Genomic DNA, 15,917 nt, shown 5'->3' with positions numbered 1-15,917 from the left:
CCTTCGTCCACCGATGGAATATCCCCGTGGTTTCTGTGTCACCCCCCGTCAGCATTCTAGCCCTAGATGGTTCTCCACTCACCCCTGCTCAGGTTTCTCTGCAAACCATCCCGCTCTTTCTCAGGGTTGGGGGCACTTATATGGAAGATATTTCATTTCTTCTCCTGGACTCGCCTGCCTACCCGCTGATCCTGGGCCTTCCCTGGCTCAGGAAACACGACACCCACATCTCCTGGGTCAAGAATGAGATCATTGCCTGGAGTCACACGTGCCATGCCAATTGTTGTCGCCTCCCTGTTAAGGTCTCCGCTGCTATCCTCCCTGTAGATGCTCCACCTTCTATTCCACCTCAATACGTTCACCTGAAACAGGCATTCGATAAACAACAGGCTCTCTTGCTTCCCCCTCATCGAACTTGCGACTGTGTCATCGATTTATTGCCAGGATCACTCCCCCCCCAAGGGTCGCATTTACCCTTTAACCCAAAAGGAGAATCAGGCCTTACAAGACTACATTAAGGAAGCCCTGGACTCAGGTTTTATTTGCCCCTCCTCTTCTCCTGCCTGTGCTGGTTTCTTTTTTATTGAAAAGAAGGATGGCTCATTGCGCCCATGCATTGACTACAGGGGGTTGAACTCCATCACAATTAAACATCACTACCCTCTGCCTCTAATTCCAGTGGCTTTGGTGTCCTTACGTGTAGCCACCATCTTTTCAAAACTGGATTTACGTGGGGCTTATAACCTTATCAGGATACGGGAGGGGGACGAATGGAAGACAGCCTTTATGACTACGCATGGGCACTATGAATACCAGGTCATGCCCTTTGGCCTTGTCAATGCTCCGGCTGTCTTCCAGTCCTTTATGATTGATTGACAATAGGCTCTATGCTAAGCTGGAAAAATGTGTGTTCCATGTCTCCAAGATCCATTTCCTCGGTTACAGTATCTCTCCTCTGGGTGTGGCCATGGACTCATCTAAGGTAGCTAAGGTAGCAGCCATTAACGACTGGCCAGTTCCGCGCAATCTAAAGCAGATCCAGCGTTTTCTGGGTTTTGCTAAGTTTTATAGGCAGTTCATTAGGAACTTTAGTTAAGTTGTGGCGCCCATCTCTGCTCTAACTCGCAACCGACCTGGCTGAGGTAAGTGGAACCCGGAGGCGGACAAGGCATTCCTACGCTTAAAGCACCTCTTCAGCACTGCTCCTCTTCTCCGTCACCCGGATCCCTCCCGGCCCTTTGTAGTGGAAGTGGACGCCTCTGCCTATGGGGTTGGGGCAGTCCTCTCCCAGCGTCAGGAAGAAGGACAGGTTCTACATCCATGTGCCTTCTTCTCCAAGAAGCTCTCTCCTGCCGAAGTGAATTATGACGTGGGTAATCGCGAGCTCCTTGCTATCAAGCTGGCCCTTGAGGAATGGAGGCACTGGCTGGAGGGGGCTCAGCATCCTTTTGTTATAATCATGGACCACAAGAACTTGGCCTACATCCAATCGGCTAAACGCCTCAATTCACGTCAAGCTCGTTGGTCTCTGTTCTTCTCGCGCTTCAACTTCGTGATCACCTATACCCCTGAATCTAAGAATGGTAGGGCGGATGCTCTTTCCCGACTTCATGACCCCCCGGATCTGGATTATGCACCCAAACCAATAATTTCAATTAACCGTGTCATGGAGGCAGTTCGGTGCTCGATTGAGGATCAAGTCAGGAGGGCCCTGGACAAGACCACCATCCCGCTCCGTTGCCCGGTGGACAAATTGTTTGTGGTGGATAATTTACGTTCGGCGGTTTTACAGTGGAGTCATGACTCATGGTTCGCAGGCCACTCTGGGGTCAAACGTACTTTGGATCTCCTGAGTAGGGACTTCTGGTGGCCTACCATGAGAGCGGATGTAGTAGACTATATTCAGGCATGTCCTACCTGTGCCAGAACCAAGACCCCGCATGCCAGGAAGATGGGTCTCTTGCACCCCCTCCCGGTCCCCTACCGCCCTTGGTCTCACATAGCGGTGGATTTCATCTCCCCAGCAGTCAAGGTAATACGGTTATCATGGTGGTCTCCGATCGATTTTCCAAATCACCCCACTTTGCTCCGCTCCCAGCCTTACCCACGGCCCAGGACATGGAAATGCTGTTCGTCCAGCACGTATTTCGCCTACATGGTTTGCCCAGGGATGTGGTCTCAGACAGAGGTCCCCAGTTTGTCTCGGCCTTTTGGAGAGCTTTTTGTCAGGCCCTGGGCACTCATGTGTCCTTAACGTCGGGATATCACCCTGAAGCCAATGGGCAGGTGGAGAGAACTAATCAAAGGCTCTTGCCTTTCCATGAGCCTTCACTTCATCTTCCCAAGATGACTGGTCATCTTTACTTCCCTGGGCAGAGTACGCTCATAACTCCATTACATCCTCCTCCTTCCTTTGCACCTTAGGTTACCAACCTTCCCCCATCTCTGACGCCCCTCTGGTTACGACAATTCCTTCTCTGAGACAATACATCTCGAAGTTAAGGAGGATCTGGAAGGTGGCTAGAACATCTCTTCTCAAGTCAACTCAGCGCCAGGCCGCTTTTGCCAACAGACGTCATAGACCTGCCCCTCGGTTCAGGAAAGGTCAGTTCGTCTGGCTGGCCACCAAGAATTCACCCTTGCGCCTGTCCTCCAAGAAGCTAGGCCCAAAGTATATAGGTCCTTTCCGGATCCTCTCACGAATTACACCAGTCACCTACCGACAAGCGCTCCCCCCCACTTTCAGAATCCATTCCGCCTTCCACGTCTCTCTTTTGAAACCATTTCACCGTTCTCCCCTGGTGGCCCCTCCTGCTCGTCCACCACCTCCTCGTACTATTCAGGGGCGTCCGGCGTATACAGTTAATAAGATCCTGGATTCAAGATGGCACCATAATACCATGCAGTATCTTGTGGATTGGGAAGGGTATGGACCGGAGGACAGATATTGGGTTCCGGAGGGGGATATTCTCGACCCAGCTCTCATCACCGACTTTCATCGCAATTTTCCCCAGCCCGTGAAGGGGTGGGTGCTGTCACGATCACTAACCGGCCCAGACCAGCTCCGAAGAGGTCTAATCAGTCCCAGTTAATTCTCTTCACCGTGCGGCAGGCTGCATTATTTAAGCCGCTCTTACTCGCATATCAATGCTCGGTATTGAGTTCCCTACCTGTGGCTCTACCTAGCGTTTCTTTCACTTTGCCTTACCGGATTTTCTGACCTCATCGTTTTGCCTTCGGACTACGTTTCTCGTCTCGCCCCGTGGATTGTTTGCTACCCGTGACTATTTTTGGTATCGATCCTGTTGCTCTTGTTCCGACCACGTATCTGTCTCTCGTTCTGGATTGTTCACCACCAGTGCAGTTTACTGATCTAGACCTACCTTTCGACTTCGGATTACGACCCAGCTCCTGGATAGCTCTGTCCGCCTACTCACTGCCCCAGGAATCCTGCATCTGCATCGGATCCTTTTCATCACAACCCAGCCTACGTTACAATACCGAAGTGTCATAATCACTGAAAAAACATTTTTTCATTTAGAAAGAATTAAAAAAATATAAATCACTATGAATTACATTTAACCTGTTCTGATCTAGGTTTTCTATATACTTTAACATGCCATGTTCAGAATGTCACAACGCAGAAATGCAACAGAGAAGTTTTGTAATTACAAATGTTCTCTTACCTTAGTGTCAGAATACTAAGATGTTTTGGTAATGAGGAAGGAGGGAAAAAGTAATTCAGCAGAAGGGGTGCTATTTTGTTGACTATAAATCCTCACATGTCATGTTCAGAGGGTCATATTAAAAAAATGGTACAGTAAATTCTTATGCTTCATGATTTTCATAATTTGTTACATTGTGTCTCACACCTTTGTGTCAGAATTCTGAGATTTTTTTTCTAAACAGGGGCCATTGCAATACAACAGAAAGAGCAATTAGCTTTTCCCTATGAATTCTCTCATGCCACATTCAGAGGGTCATATTTTAAAAATGGTACAGCAACATTTCCTGAAGTTCAGGATTTTGAGAGTCTGTTACATTGTGTCTCACACCTCAGTGGCAGAATTGTGAGACGATTTTATAATCAGGAGGGAGGGTCATAGCAATAAGCAGAAAGTGTCATCACCCTTTGCTCATCCTCCGTTAACCATATATTCTCATATGCCATGTTCTAAATGTCCCATTGTAAACTGCTATAATAACATTTCTTTCAAAATGCAAGATTTTGAGACTTCACGTTTTGCCTTTGTCTTATTTACTTGTTGTCTAACATGCCAGTTTGTGTTATTGTGAGTTTTGAAAATTGGTTTTCGTTTTTCTGAAATGTGTTTCATACAAAAATGCAATTTGGATAATCATTACTTACATATTCCCCTTTACTGGAGATATGTGCAGTAATCAACTCGGATGAGTATTTTTAAAAGTGACTATAGAGAGCCATCTACAGGCAAAAGGCGGCATAACATCACAGCAGCAGCACCTAAGCTGGCGAATAAGCAGCCAACTTCAGCCTCGTTAATGCAATAGGATTGGGTGAGGTAGAAAAATATTTCTTCCTCTGAATCCTAACATTTTTGTAGGTGTTCTAGGACTTCTTGCCTCAGATAAAGCTGCCAATACATCACTTATTTCTACTCTATCAATATCAGCAGTGTTATCAGTACTGAGCCCTAAGTGTAGGTCCTGTCATCATATAAAAACTTGAACATATCGACTGCATTCACCTGAAGAAATCTGATAAAATTGAAAAATACATCGGAAACAAATTTGCGTGTTTTTTTCAGATCCAGAAGAGAATCATCATGAGACTCAAAACAGACCTGTTAGTAGTATAAAGCGACACCTTTCGTCATACTTTTGACAGGTACCATGCCTCCTTTTCCAGCCAATGGTCGTCCGCGGTGGTTGGCTGTCCCGCCCCCTTGCCAGCCAATGGCGTGTTGTTATTTGTGCATGTCCCACCCCCTCAGGAGCCAATGGTGTGTTCTTAAGGGTCGGAACTCCCGCCTTTCCCCCCGGCCAGTCGGTCCGGAGCCTCAGGGTCCCAAAGCCCCAAGGCAGTGCATCCCTCGCTTTAGGTGTGTGAAAGTGTGTATTGGTTTGTAAGGGGACCATGTCTGCCGTGGGGTTGAGTGCGCTCTATTATAACCCTAGGAAATCGGGTAGTTACGGCGGCGCAGGGAGTCTGGTGCGGGCCGCGAGATCCCGGGGTGTGAGCGGCGCTAGCCGCGGCCGGGTGGCCGAGTGGTTGTCCGGGCAGGCTGCTTATACGCTGCACAAGCTGAGTCTCAAAAGCAGCAGGGGTGCAAGCACACACACACACACTGACTGCGTAAAGTCTCACGGAAAGAATTCGCAGGACAAACACCATGTGAAATGTGAACCGCTTTATTTCAAAAGGGGGTTTTCAAACACAGAAACAGCGCAGCAGCACTTTTTACACAAGTTACAGACTCCAGTTTGCAAGTATGTGAAATGTGAACCGCTTTATTTCAAGTGGGGGTTTTCAAACACTGAAACAACGCAGCACACACGCGTTACTGGCTCCTGTTTGCATTCAACAATTAAATGTTGGTGCGGAAAATTAGTTCGGTACACGTAATCACCACCCCGACATTGCTGAGAAACTTTGCGGCATCTGAAAAAGCATTCATAAACCCCTTCCGCTCCCCGTGTCTAAAGCCATGCGAACCACACTGGGCGATCTGATCTAGCAGGGCAAAAAAATTTGCCTGCGTAATCAGCGGGATGGTGTTACCACAGGTTCTGTGCAAAAGACGCTGTATTTTGGAATACACACTGTAGAACCCCCCAGTGTTTTTTCTGTTTGGGAGTGTTAAAAAACCTTATTTTAAAACCGCTTAGCTTTTAAAGTTAAAAGCGACTGGTCTGTGCGCGGGTCTATAGGCCGTTAACCACGTCGCTTGACCCAGTAGCGCCACCACAGCCGTAAAGGAAACCGGTGTAACAACATGTCCGTGTAACTTGTTCCATTCACCTGCAGCCCTGTGTGTAAGGATGCGCCACATGTGTGGCGTTTTTATCATAGTTATTGTAGTTTTCTGATTTTGACAGTTTAGATTTCATTGATTGTTGTGTTGAAAAGTCTTTTATTTTTAACACCGTGTAGTTTTCTGATTTTGAGATGTGGAGCATTGGCGTGGTAATAAAAAGTCTTATTTTTTCACACAGCCGCTGTATCGACGAGCGGCGAAACAAATGTGGCGGAAACGTCGGACCCTAAGGTGGTGACTGCATCGGAGACGGCTGTTAAGACCCTGAGCAAAGCCAGACGTGTCAAGCCTGCGGAGAGAAATCATAACGCGCCTAAAGACTTGGTGTTGGGTGATGTGCTAGATTCAGTGCGCGGTATTACACAGTCACTATCAACGGCGATCAGTAATGAGGTGGCCAAAAAACGAGCTTTAGAGCATCTAAGAGTGGTTTTAGCCGGTGTAAAGACCTTGTTTCCAAAACAGATCCAGGTTTTCACCGCTAACCTCTTAGATATAATTTCTACAGAAGATGCAGCTCTAAGCTCAGGATTTCAGACCATGATGATGATATTTCATGCTTCATTGGTGCAAAACCCCGGTGATAAATGACTAAACGTGCGGTCTAAAAAGTGTTTAAAAGACCGAGCGCTTGCCAACAGCAAGCGTTTGTACATAAATAAAAGAATTAAACTGGCAAAAGCATGTTTGTTGCGTCGTCAAAGATTCAGAGAGAGGCATCAGATTTCCCAAGGGCCGCCCGAACCACGCAATGAGAATGCCGTGGTAGAAAATAACTTAAGGCCCGAGGTTGTTGTAGCAGAACAGGATGTCGGTAACCGAGAACCGGTTGTACTGAACGATCTGAATCAGGTTGGTGGCGGTGCAGGGGCGAATAGAGACCCCTTAGTTTTCCTGGACCGTATACGTAGTTATAACAGGTCTTATAATAATTTTAGAGCAACCGAGCACCATGAAGAATTTCGTTTTGTTAATCTTGACAGAATAACCTCGTATGTACAGGCTATAGACGCTGTGCATGGTGCAGTCCAGAGAATATTGGATGAACTTTCTCCAAACATCGGGGCGAATGATTTTGTACAGCTGCGTTTGACTGCGGGTGGTTTTAACAAACCCTTGTTCTCACGCAGGAGACACCCCGGAGAATTAAATGCTGCCGATTTTTTAAGCCACATCTCGGACCTCTTACAGAGCCACACAGAGTTTCTCACCAATGACAGCCACCGCTTAGTGGTGACGATAGTTAGGAATATGCATGGCGGTGCCCGCCGAAGATTTAAATCCGTTCTGTACAGCCGGGTAATTGCTCAGAAAAAAGCGCACCTTATCGACTTACATTACACGGGCGGTAATCTGTGTTTCGCCGGGAGTGTGTACGGTTTGTTGAATGAGAATTGTACCGATGGGGAAATGTTACAGGGCGCTAAACGAATGCACAAAGAGTTGGGTTTTCCAAAGAATCGGAAAATTAGTCAGGCATTACTGCTTTTGAAAAACATTTAAAGGTGGTCATTAAAATTTTGTACCATGACCAGGGTGATTGGAAATATTTTACAACGGGACCCACACCACCAAATTTCTAAAATACTTTTTGTTCTACTGCATGAACAGCATTTTTATGGGGTTTTAAATATTAAAGCTTTTGTGGGGGCGGCGTATTTTTACACTAACTGCCATGTGGCGTATAGCCACAAGAACGCACACGCCTGTGTTAAAGCTTGTAAAACCTGTTTAGATCCCCAGTGTTGCAAAATTGATGCCGAAATTCAGAATTGCCCGGCCTGTAAGGTCTTTTGTCGTCGCTCTCAGGGGTTGGCGAGACACTTGCGGAATGCGGCGACGGGTGTGAGTAAGTGTGAGCGCAGGGTCTTTTGTGAGAAATGTTGGGTTTATAACCTCGCAAGTCACAAATGTGAAGAGAAACTGCTCGCGTTGTAACAACGTGATCGACACCCCAGACACACATTTGTGCTACATACCGCCTTTGGACAACCCCAAAATTTCAAACAAGTACATTTTTTTCGACTTTGAATGCATGCAAGAAACAGGGACACACATACCAAATTACATCCACGCCCTTCATATTGACAATAAACGAAGCTGGGAATTTTATGGTGAAACTTGTCTAAAGGATTTTGTGTGTAAATTTATCGATAGACGTTTTAAAAACCATACGTTCATATCGCACAATGGCAAGGGATATGACAATTACCTAGTGATCAGACAGTTGTTAGCTGAAAAGATGGACGTTGAACTAATTAATCAGGGTGGCAAGATAATGTGTATGACTGTAAAAGCTCTGAACATCAGATTTATCGATTCTTTAAACGTTCTACCTATGAAATTAAGCAAACTGCCGGCCGCCATGGGGTTCCCTGGGGCTAAGGGTCATTTTCCACACTTGATGAACACTTCAGAAAACCAAAATTATGTCGGACCGATGCCGCCGCCAGAACTTTACGGCGGCATCGGCGTTAACTACATGCTGCCGAGCAAGAAAGCCGAGTTTTTGGTTTGGTAAGAAGAATGCAGGGGAAGTGTGTTTAACTTACAGAGAGAGTTGAAAAGTTACTGCCAGTTGGATGTGGCAATTCTAAGAGAAGGCTGTATCAGGTTTCGGGACGAGGTCATGAATATGACCAGACAGACACGCGTGACTGAGTCAGGGGCCGCCTGCGTTGTCTGCATCGACCCCTTTCAGTTTGTGACAATCGCTAGTGTCTGCATGGCCATGTTCAGACTGTTTTTACAGGAAGAGACGATTGCGTTGCTACCCCATGAAAATTACCACCGCCAGCAAAAACGATTTTCTACACCCAGCATTCAATGGCTTATGTACATCGAACACACAGAGCCCGTTAAAATCCAACACGCGTTAACCACGGCCGGTGAGTTCAAGGTTGGCCCATATTTTCTGGATGGTTATGCTGTAATTGACGGAGTGCCGACAGCCTTTGAGTTCAACGGTTGCAGCGTTTGTTATTGTAGAAACGATTTTAATCCGCTGACAAACACTACTTTTGGTTGGTTGTACAGAAAGACAATGGTGAAAATTAATTTTCTCAAAATGAGAGGTTTTAACGTGCGTGTTTTGTGGGAGCACGAGTTCAGAGACATGCTTGTTGAAAATGGAGACTTGGGTAAATTTCTAACAGCTGCGCAGTTACCAGAGCCTCTGCAACCGCGCGAGTCGCTTTTTGGGGGGGGAGAACAAATGATTTGTTTGCATTACACAGCGCAGCCCGGTGAAAAAATCCATTACTATGATTTCACCAGTCTGTATCCATTTGTGTACAAAACTAAAAAATACCCACTGGGGCACCCCCGAATAATTTATAAAAACTTTGGAGATTTAAAACAATATTTCGGTTTAGCAAAGGTGAAAGTTTACCCACCCAGATGTTTGTACTTTCCAGTTCTTCCAACCAAAATTGACAAAAAAACTGTCAACACTGTCGTACATGTGGTGAAACAAAACAGACCACCCCCTGTGATGATGAAGATCGCGCCTTGACTGGTGTCTGGTGCGCCCTTGAATTATGGCCTTAGATCTGGGGTATAGAGTGGGTAAAATTTATGAAATTTGACATTTCGAAAAGTCCTCACACAATCTTTTTACCGACTACATCAAACTGCATCTGAAAGGGAAACAGGAAGCTTCGGGGTTTTCAGAGGGGTGTACAGATGTCGCGAAACAACAAAGATATATCGGCGAATATTATGAAAAAGAGGGTGTCCGGCTGGACCCCGGCAACATTAAAAAGAATCCGGCCAAAAGACAGCTTTCAAAAATTGCCTTGAACAGTTTGTGGGGGAAGTATGGGCAAAGAGACAATTTACCACAGACCACCATTGTGAGAAACCCCGATGAATTGTTCAGGTACTTATTTACGCCATATCATGAGGTGTCAGCCTGCGAGTTTATCAATGAAAACACAGCCTGTGTTATGTGGAAACACTAAACACCACTATACAGGCCATTCAAACACTAACATTTTCATTGCTAGCTTTACAACCGCCTTTGCCCACTGGGAGTTATACAATCTGCTAAACGCTTTGCAAGGCCACTGTCTGTACCACAACACAGATTCCGTTATCTTTGTGAGCCGGGAGGGTGAGTGGAATCCGGGGCTGGGTGACTATTTGGGTGAGCTGACCAGCGAAATTGATGCTGGACAACACATCACCGAGTTTGTATCAACAGGACCCAAGTCGTACGGGTACAAGCTGTCTGATGGGAAAGCCTGTTTAAAGGTGAAAGGCATTACGCTCAATGTGAACAATTGTGAAAAAGTTAACTTTGAGAGTCTGCGGGACTTGGTTTTTGACTATGGCGTTAACCCTTATGCAGAGTGCCGGGAATTTAAACACATTTCTATTCAACAGCCGATGATCGTGCGTGTTAAAAAGGATTGGCGCAGTGAGACCCGGACCTTAAAGAAAACCCAGAAGGTGGTGTACGACAAGCGGGTGCTGCAAGAAAATTTGACATTGTTGCCTTACGGATATTAACACGATGGATGTCAGGTTAAAACACCCTTTTTCATGCATTTTGTCCTGACCCTCGAATTGCGGTAAAAGTTATTTCATAAAATAACTCTTGGAGAACAGTGATACCGTTATGACTCGTAAACCCGAAAACATAGTCTGGTGTTACAGCTGCTGGCAACCTCTATACGCTGAGTTGCTTGTGAAATTTCCATACATTCAGTTTATAGAAGGGCTACCGACGTCGTTTTCCGATGACCAGCTACTGCCACCGGATAGAGTAAATTTGATTATAGTTGATGATTTGATGGAGTCTGCGTGTGAAAATAATGAGATAGAAAAAGCTTTTACAAAATACGTACACCACCGAAACCTCAGCATCATGTATATCGTCCAAAATGTGTTTTATCAAGGCCGGAAAAGTAGAACCATAGCGTTAAATACAAAGTACACGGTGCTGTTTAAAAACCCTAGATATAAACTACAGATTACAACCCTGTCACGGCATATGTATCCCGGTAAAGCCAGATTTTTTTGGAAGCGTTTGACGACGCTACTAAAAAACCTTTCGGTTACTTGTTGGTGGATTTAAATGCCGACACCCCAGATGACTATCGCTTGTGAACAGGTCTTTTCCCCCCAGATGTACCCGTGGCTTATGTATTTAAAGAATCTAAAAGACGGTGATCTCGCAACCACAGACTCAGTCGAAAAAACACGTTCGGGCCGTCGTCATGTCTTCACGTGTTCGGAGAAACCTGACACTTACATTTTCTGGTAAAAGCCAGCCCCAGTCACCACAAAGCTATTCTCTGTGGGGCTTCAGATGATTTTGTACAGGCAATAGCTAAGCCTGCTAAGCAGTTTGGGACCCTGGAGAAAGCATAAGCTTTTAAAAACTTTGAGTCAAAAGGGTCTTTCTCTTAAAAGAAAGAGACTCTTGGTGAACCAGTCTGGCAGTTTTATTGGGACACTGTTGAGTATTGTAGTACCATTGATTACGGAGCTTCTACAACACCGATAATGGACCACACTGAAAAAAAATGTACCTTGTACCTCAAAAACAGCTCGATCGACTCCTAGACTGGTCCGGCAAAGAAACCGATGTGAGAAAAATAACAACCCGCAGGTTGGATGACGAAATGAGAGACATTTTTCAGAACTCGCATCTGCCTGAATATGAAAACGTGAAATTATATAATCAGGTGTTACAACGGTATTTGACATTAGTATGCCAGGAAGTTTCTGAAGAGGGGACTTTAACTATTGTACGACCCGAAAATGCACCCGCCGATCTATCACACGCATCACCACAACAGCCGTCATCGACCGACGCTGACTTTGGGTATATTTTAGACAGCGCGTCTCAGTGGTTCCAGAGAAATGCCGAGATATTGTTAAAGACTATGGCACGCAATAAACCGTTAATAGCCTGGAATTAAAAAGGAAAATTTGTGTACAAGGGGGCACCCGTTGAGGGCTCTCACATGATTGATCTTGTCAGGGCTCTCACACAACAGCAATCAGTTGAGGCCGGTAAGAAGCTAAAAGATTGGGATGTGTTCACAGGGGCAATGGCCGAAATCAACGTACCGGGCACCTTGCTAGCCAATGCTGGTAACTGAGAGCTACTAAAACTCAAGTCTGCCCCACTGTGGTGTGCAGCGTCTGTCAAAACTTTAAAACCCCATGTCCCACCCCCTTTTCAACCAATGGTGTTGTTATAGGGTGGATGTCCCTCCTTCCCCCACAGAGCAGTAGGTTGATAGAGAGGTTTAACCAAACTATTAAAACAAAAATGGGGAGGTACCTGACACACAAAAACACCTTTCGATATATCGATCTGTCTGATCTTATTTACTTTTATAATCATAGTTACCACATGACTATTAAACGACCCACGGCTTCTGTTACGACTGATAACTCCCTTGAGATGTGGAGAACCGTCTATGGCGAACACTTTAAGCGAAAACCGTCAAAGTTTTCATTTAATGTAGGTGATCATGTGCAGGTGTCCAAAATAAAAGGGAATGTTTGAGAAGGGGTATGAACAGACCTTCACAGATGAAATTTTCATTGTCAAAGAGCGGACCCCGGCTCTGAGACTCTATTACAAACTGCAGGACTACGCAGGCGATGACATTAAGGGCTCTTTCTACGCAAAACAGCTACAGAAGATAAACCCCAATTCTGAGAGCGTCTATCGCATCCAAAAGATTAAAGCAGCCAGGGGGCATGAAAAAAACAAACAGATTTTGGTAAAGTGGCGCAGCTAGAGCAATAAATTCAATAGTTGGGTAAAGGCTTCCGAGGTCAAAGAAATATAGAGGTGCTGAAAAATGAACCCCAATGTCTTCTAGGTTACGCTGGCCAGTAATTCATCCTCAAAGATGTTTCCAAAGAACACCAGCGTGTGCTTCACAGAGCATCTGGCAAAGGCGATTGACCTGGACAGGAGCTGGGAAGTGGGTCTGGTCGAGCTGCACTATCCGCATACGCTAAACACGTTTGATCAAGATGAAGATTTTCTGTCCATATAGTCTAAATCGCTGATGAACATGTACCTTACCTAGAGGGTACTACTGCAACATCGATCAGCTCATACATGAAATGAAACGTGCTGTGGAAAAAGTTCTGTTAAACCTCTCTATTACACTAACCTTCACATCACTGGCCATAATGAATTGTTCAATATTCTCACATTTGAGAAAATTTTGGAAGGTCCTGTTAAGAAATTCTTTTCTGTCATCAGTTTGTAGCATTTTAGGAGTACGACCCTCTTGAAATATATTTCGGAAATCACTTGTCACGACACCTCCAGACTTTTCAGTGGCACGGCCCAGGCATATTTAGACAACATGTCTATATGTGAGGAGATGTAACAGAAACCATCGTTGAACTCACTGTAGTCTCTCATGTTCACCAAGTCGGCCTGCCACTGCCAGTCCATTTCAGGTACCAGCGTCCTGCTTCTCTTAAAGCTCACACGTGCTGGCTTGTGTAGAATATAAGCCAGCTGGCCGGACAACCAGTCTGACACACAGCCGCGGCTGGCGCTCACACCCCGGGAAGTTGTGGCCCTCACCAGACTCCCCACGCTGCCGTAACTTAGTTGGCAAGACCTGGGTTCGAGCCTATACAGTGAGGCACAAACTAGGGCGGGAGCGGCAAGTGCACAAGCCCTAGAACCTGAATCCATTACAATAACAAAAGGACAGAATTAAATGGGGTTAATTTCGAAATCGCAAATATGAGATACCATAGCGCATTTTTTTTCCACTTCCTGGCGGAAACGGGCTTCTGTAGTTTTGTGTATTCTTGATGCATCACAAGGAGGTACAGATGCAGCCATTCAAAGTGCACGGTACAGACACGTACCGGAAGTAATTGGCTACGGCATCGCGCATCGTGACGTATGATGATGCGGGGTACTGCGGTATGTGATTGGTTGACCGACAGGGAAACTCGTAGTCCGTTGGTCTGTCGTAGAAAGACTTACAGTACAGTAAACGTCTTTACTGTGCCCGTTGTAGATATTGAATTTTACCACTGAAGGGAAATCTTAGTAGCTGAGCATAAAAAGAATAGGAGCTCAGTCAATTCTTATGGAATGGGTTTCTTTCTTCTTTTTTTCAGCATGGAATAAACCTGTTACTTGATTCATATGGATGCCTGGTTCCGCCGGGGATTCAAAACATTTTTTATTTTATTTTTTTAATCGGGTATCAAAGGGAATAGGCAGTATAACCCTGTTCATGCACAAACTGTGGCATGTTACATTGATTTGGGTGTCTCCTCTTGCCAGAGAGCTCTAAATTGCATTTTGAGCGCAGTTTTTGACTTTTTTTAAAATTGCATTTTGGGCACGGACAGCACATACAATGGTTAATGAACTGCGCCAAGAAATTTAAAATAGTATTCTTTAGGTGTGAGGGTAGGAGTGGACAGCAGCAGGCTTAATCAGCAAACCAGGAAAACAAAGAACAGGACAGGCGAGACGTGTATCCAGAAAGCGAGTGATCAGAAAAAGGAAATGGTGTTACGCCCAGGTTTTCGACCCAATTGTTTTAACTTGCTAATGCATCAGACACATTTCCTGGCGTATTGTGTTTTAAATAAAATAGGAGTGTCTTTCCCTGGCATTAGCTCATCGGTATGGTGTAAGTTTTATCTGTACCATATCATACAGTATATAGGTACAGAATTCAAGCTGCACCACTGTATCGCTTTGGTAAGGAGACGGACAATGACCAAAATCACGAAGACTCTCTCACACCAAATAATGAAGATGAAAAGAAACCGGAAGTCAACACGGGACATTGTACAGCAGTTGGCTTCGATGGACATCTTCGTTTCTGAAAGCACAGTGAGACAGCATTATAAAGGGGAGAGGAGGCAAAGAGAATCTAAACCGAGGACGATTCAAAGGTAAATAAATTTCTAAAAATACCTTTCTTGCATGTAAATACAACTACGCACATTATTTTTAAAACTAACTGTTGATCTCTTTTTTTTTCAAGTCCTATTGTGCAAGCTATCGACAAACTGACTGATGAAAATGATGAGCTACCGGCGATGCAAGTCCAAGGACGGCTCTGGGCTGACCTCGGTGCGACCATTAGCCCGACATCGATAAGAAGAGTACGCAGGAGGCTTGGATGGAGATACAGAAAAACCAACACATGCCCCATGATAAGACTAAAAAACAAAGAGGAAAGACTCAAGCAAGCGCTCCAATGGATTGAACAGGGGGAGGCATTTCAGGATGTACTTTTTACCGACGAAACAACAGTGGCTCTGGAACAGTTTTCAACAATGGCATTTTGCAAAAAGGGGAGACATGTGGACAAGCCAAAGCCCAAACATCCACTGAAGGTTCACATCTGGGGGGGTATATCTAGAAGAGGCCCGGGACCACTTCTTATTTTCGAAGGAATTATGGACCGTGTATTCTTCGAGGAAGTCGTGGTCACACACCATGCCGCCCCATATATCAGGGAGCAGTTTGGATCAAGGCACCGTCTCTTTCAAGACAACGATCCGAAACACAGAGCAGCAAGGGCGAGGCTTATAGCAGAAGGAGTGAACTGGGTGAAAACTCCAGCCGAATCACCAGATCTAAATCCGATAGAGATGGTTTGGCATTCGTTGAAAGACTACGTTCGGAAAACTGCTAAGCCCGTCACAAAGCAGGAACTGATCGATGCGATCTATAAATTCTGTGAGGAAGAACTGACCGAACAAAATTGTAACAATTTTATTAACAGGCTGTTTCGTGTTCTTCCTAGGATTGTTGACCAGGGCGGAGGACATTCGGGAATGTAAGTCTGAGAAAGAGTCTCACATTTGTGGACAGTCTGTCCACAAACAAAACATGTAAAAAAAAGTAAAAAAAACAATTACTTTTTGTCA

Source organism: Lepisosteus oculatus, chromosome 14, assembly GCF_040954835.1.
Source record: "Lepisosteus oculatus isolate fLepOcu1 chromosome 14, fLepOcu1.hap2, whole genome shotgun sequence".
NCBI classification, from domain to species: Eukaryota; Metazoa; Chordata; class Actinopteri; order Semionotiformes; family Lepisosteidae; genus Lepisosteus; species Lepisosteus oculatus.
Note: the sequence above shows the minus strand (reverse complement) of the source record.